Raw genomic sequence first — 6,000 nt, 5'->3', positions numbered from 1 at the left:
TGATGCAGTATATCCTACGCCGCATTAATTTCTACAGTTGCATTCATTATGCTATGTGTAATATTAGTAATTGTTTCACATAACATTATTGTTACATATGACTCGTATATAGGCGCATAAATAGTTTATTTCTGAAAATTACATAAATAAGGCAGTATGTGTCTGTGACCTCGCAGCCTAGACGACTGAACAACCGCCGAATACCACGCAATGCGATACCTAATAAAGGTCAACACAGGGGTCAATTGTGTTTGAAGTAAAGACTGACAACTTGACAACTGACCAAAAATGTTGAATACTGCCACCTCAGTCTGCTTGAGTTGTGTGTATCCTTTTTTGTCCATTCACTTCAATTCATCACCGTATTAAATTGCTAGTATTTATAAATGTTTTAATTTTCCCACAATTTCTACCGCTAATGATCGATGAATCCAACATGGCGGCATTTCATGAATATAACATAATGTGTAGGTTTCACTAATATGTATACATTTGTAGTTTTTTCAATCGTACAATTTTCCACTTTAATTTATGTGAGGATTAAAGTGACTGTGAAATGCCGACCAACATTTCCCGTTTTGCATTTGTGTTCAACTGAGACATTTCTTGTGCTGTGGCCACGCCAACCTTTCCTAAAACAGTCGACAGTTTCCCGCTTCACGACTCTAGCCGAAGTAAAAGTGTGCCACCAAATTCAAAATATGAGAGCAACCCATACCTTTATATACCTTATACTTTTATAACACTATTAACGATGTATATTGTTCGGTCTGTGCTTTTTTTACACATTTCTGGCGGATACAGCAGATTCGCCGAACAACTGCCTCATTTACAAAAGAACAAAACATTAAACTCTTTTAAAGAACCATATTCCGAACCAGCTCATGCTCACCGCGTCGACTTTCTAAAGAGAATGAAACGTCCATAAATATTTCATATGATTGGCGATTCTGAATAAGGTTTTGTGTTTTCACGGTCAGTAAACAAAATAGTAATTTTTAGTAAGCGTGGTTTTATGTAAGATGTAGCATTGACGTGACACGAAAACCGATGCGTAAAAAACACTCCCCCGTTGGTAATTGTTTTTGATTTTGAAATGCTTCACACTTCTGTGATACTTTCTTGCAATTTAATCTGCGTAATATTTGTGCCGTCAATATTTTGCTACTAAGACATTTTTAATGTGACGTCATAATTTGAATTTTTGCTGCGCTCGATCTTAATTATTCTCGTTATCCAATCAAACGTCGTCACCCAACGCATTCACTCATTTCAACAGGATGCCAATACCCAATTTATTATTACTCTGTTTCATTGATTGCTTTTCCACATTGATTATTATTATTATTACCATGGAAGATTTTAAAATCAGTTGGCCACAAATCCCGAAATCCCGAAACCTAAGATCTTAATGCGAACATTGGTTAGTAAGATGTGTCTGCAGATCATAGAAAAAGGAGAATACAACCCACATATGACGATATCTGCTCAGCGTAATTACAGATATAAATCAATCTTGATAAACAAAAGACCACTTCAAACACAATTCTTTACAGTTATGGCTCAAACTGCCCATTGTCTTGACGTCTCCAGTTTTATCAGGCTATATGTGCTGATGTCATATCAACTACGTACCCCACGATTAAGTTCTAAACAGACTGGACATTAACAAAGTAGATGTCCACAACAGTATGTCAGTCAATTAGTTCGCTATATGATACAAATAATCGTTAAATTAGAACTACGCCATTACTTAAAATAAGTGCTACTATACCAATGGTTCTAACAACTGAAAAAACACACATTATGGGATGTGATATACAATACAGGTCATCATATATTTATTTGTATATATACTTCCAATTAACAAACTGGGGTAATACCACAGATATATTTATATGTAGTCATGTTGTTAGCATGAAATCTACACCTGATGAATGCAATTGTCGCACCATTTGGTCAATTTAATTGTTGTTTCAAGCGCTGGAAGCAAAGTGTGAGTTTAAGCAAAGTTTAATAATAGAAAAGTCATTACTCGTCTTGTAATTAAGGTTTCTTTAAAAAGCGTATCGGACATACTGTTGCTGGCATTATATTTAACTGTCATCTCAATTCAGTAATACGAATGTTGTATTAACCGTTACTCTCCCAGCCATTTCAAAATGCCAAATTAGCATTGCCTTGGAATAACATATATACAACCTCTGTATTCACCATTTCAGGTGTCAAAGAATAAACAATTTTTAAATTGTGGTTTTAGATTAAGTAAATGAAATCAGATTTTGAACGGCAAATTAACACATTATTCGCGGGCATAAGGTAAGTCAAGTCCAAATTTGCAAGTACTGAGTGTTGTAGATTCGGAATATTTATTTATATTTAAATGTATCAAGTAACATTCTGATGATTACTATTTTCTCTATTCACACAGCTTCAAAGTTCAACCATTTTACTTCTAATCTACAACACAATATCCAGAACATCTGGTTTCTAAGTTATTCTCTGTCACTATTATACAAAATATAATTAACTATATTGTATGTCTGTGATTCAATTATACAATACGCACATACATATAATAAAAACAGAGATTGAAGATAATAATTCAACGAATGGTTAGAAAATAGATATACACGTTTGCAATATAAGTCAAGATGAAACTACTGTACAATGTAAAACACTACCTTTTAATAGGCCTTTTAATTGACAGGACAGGCATGATAAAGTTTAATATTAATATTAGTCCCGCTATTCATCGGTTATTTTCTTGTAGTGTCAAGAGATGTAATCCTTTGTGGAATATTCTAGTAATTATATTACAATCTCTCCCTTAGGGAAACATCAACGTTCTCGCTTATGTTACTAGTTGCGAATATCCTGTGAGAAAAAAAGATTGTAAACAAAGAAAATAAATCAGACTTATAATATCGAATATAAACAAAAGTGAAACATTAAAAAAAAGTCTGCGAAATATACTATTATGTTAAATAATTTAAATAATTATTTTGCGATCAACAGTATATGTTTAAATTAACTTAAAAATATAAAAAAATAAACTTTTTATTAATCTGTATGTAAAAGTCATCTCATATATTATATAATATAATTTACTTAGTTAATGTATATCATGATCAGTTTCAAAACATACCGTATTTACATAATTCATATTCTGTAATAGTAGGTTTCATTGTCTCTGGTGAAAGTGTCATATACGTATGGTCAACGCGTTGCTGTGTGACTCAAAAAGGGATATATACATCTGTTCTATTTTTATAGAAGAACCTTCCCAAATAAAAAAAAATTCTAAAATTTAAAAATATGAGAGGTAGTCACTAAACCATGTACTTTCACACTCAAGCAAGAGAATAGACATGTTGGTGAACTAGCCTTGCACTGTGAGTGTTTTATTGTTTACACTAAAGCATTTTTCACAAATAAAAAAATTAAAAAAAAGAACTGCAGACCACACTTCTTTATATTTATTAGTGGGCAAGCCGTGTTTCCACATACAAAAATACACATAATATATTTCTATTTAATTTATTTTATTTAAAAAAAATATTTTAGAGGCATAACAATACAACGACTAGATTTGGTGTTACTGTTTGCTCCCAATTCATACTGGAATATTGCCAGCAATAATTAATAAAGCTTGTTCAGAAAACCATTTATTCCCGACATCATATTCAATGGCTAGTTCTCAGGATCTACAACAGTAAATAAATAAACATAAATCATTTTGATGCGTGGTTTTTAGACGACACTGCCATATCGCACAGTCAACACCACTGTATCGAATTTGGATTTGGCCATACCATTTCAAGCTGCAGGGTGTCTAAACAATGACTCAACAAACAATAAACACATCTCCTACCCACCACACAAATGTTAGCCACAATTGAACAACCAAGAAAGCAACAAATATCAGGCTGCATCTTGAAAACAACGAGATACCACATTACAACCCGTTATTACAAACATGAAATCCTCCATCCCTCCCAGTACACCCTACAGCATTAATGGTTCCTATACTCATTTGCATATATGTACAACAAGCTTAGCCAATAGATGCACCTGACTCATCAAACTTTTGACCAACCACTCATTCTAAATATTGTGGAGTGAGGGCGCTATTTACTAATGAGAGGAATCTTTTAAACGAATTAAACAGATCTAATATTACAAGCAGTGAGTATCTAGTTATGCTATAATTAGAGAAGGTATACAATTCACTCACCTGTAAGCATACTATGGCATGATTTATAACTTGTTCCTATACATTTGGTAGCCTAGGCGTAATGAATACGTGTACGATATACGTCTCAGATATTGAATTTGCTTTACTTCTGAAATTAAAATAAAATATTAAAATTAATTTGTTACAATTACAAGCAGTGAGTATCTAGTTATGCTATAATTAGAGAAGGTATACAATTCACTCACCTGTAAACATACTATGGCATGACTTATAACTTGTTCCTATAGATTTGGTAGCCTAGGCGTAGAGAATACATGTACGATATACGTCTCAGATATTAAATTTGCTTTACTTCTGAAATTAAAATAAAATATTAAAATTAATTCATTACAATTACAAGCAGTGAGTATCTAGTTATGCTATAATTAGAGAAGGTATACATTTCACTCACCTGTAAAGATACTATGGCATGACTTATAACTTGTTCCTATAGATTTGGTAGCCTAGGCATAGTGAATACATCTACGATATACGTCTCAGATATTGAATTTGCTTTACTTCTGAAATTAAAATATAATATTAAAATTAATTCATTACATCTGTTCTATTTTTATAGAAGAACCTTCCCAAATAAAAAAAATTCTAAAATTTAAAAATATGAGAGGTAGTCACTAAACCATGTACTTTCACACTCAATGAAGAGAATAGACATGTTGGTGAACTAGCCTTGCACTGTGAGTGTTTTATTGTTTACACTAAAGTTTTTTTCACAAATAAAAAAATTAAAAAAAAAGAACTGCAGACCACACTTCTTTCTATTTATTAGTGGGCAAGCCATGTTTCCACATACAAAAATACACATAAAATATTTCTATTTAATTTATTTTATTTAAAAAAAAATATTTTAGAGGCATAACAATACAACGACTAGATTTGGTGTCACAATTTGCTCCCAATTCATACTGGAATATTGCCAGCAATAATTAATAAAGCTTGTTCAGAAAACCATTTATTTCCGACATCATATTCAATGGCTAGTTCTCCATATCGAATTTGGATTTGGCCATACCATTTCAAGCTGCAGGGTGTCTAAACAATGACTCAACAAACAATAAACACATCTCCCACACACCACACAAATTTTAGCCACAATTGAACAACCAAGAAAGCAACAAATATCAGGCTGCATCTTGAAAACAACGAGATACCACATTACAACTACTCATTACAAACATGAAATCCTCCACCCCTCCCAGTACACCCTACAGCATTAGTGGTTCCTATACTCATTTGCATCTATGTACAACAAGCTTAGCCAATAGATGCACCTGACTCATCAAACTTATGACCAACCACTCATTCTAAATATTGTGGAGTGAGGGCGCTATTTACTAATGAGAGGAATCTTTTAAACGAATTAAACAGATCTAATATTACAAGCAGTGGGTATCTAGTTATGCTATAATTAGAGAGGGTATACAATTCACTCACCTGTAAACATACTATGGCATGACTTATAACTTGTTCCTATAGATTTGGTAACCTAGGCGTAGTGAATACGTGTACGATATATGTCTCAGATATTGAATTTGCTTTACTTCTGAAATTAAAATAAAATAATAAAATTAATTCATTACATCTGTTCTATTTTTATAGAAGAACCTTCCCAAATAAAAAAAATTCTAATATTTAAAAATATGAGAGGTAGTCACTAAACCATGTACTTTCACTCTCAAGCAAGAGAATAGACATGTTGGTGAACTAGCCTTGCACTGTGAGTGTTTTATAGTTTACACTAAAGT

Source organism: Saccoglossus kowalevskii, chromosome 5, assembly GCF_978046115.1.
Source record: "Saccoglossus kowalevskii chromosome 5, keSacKowa6.1, whole genome shotgun sequence".
NCBI classification, from domain to species: Eukaryota; Metazoa; Hemichordata; class Enteropneusta; family Harrimaniidae; genus Saccoglossus; species Saccoglossus kowalevskii.
Note: the sequence above shows the minus strand (reverse complement) of the source record.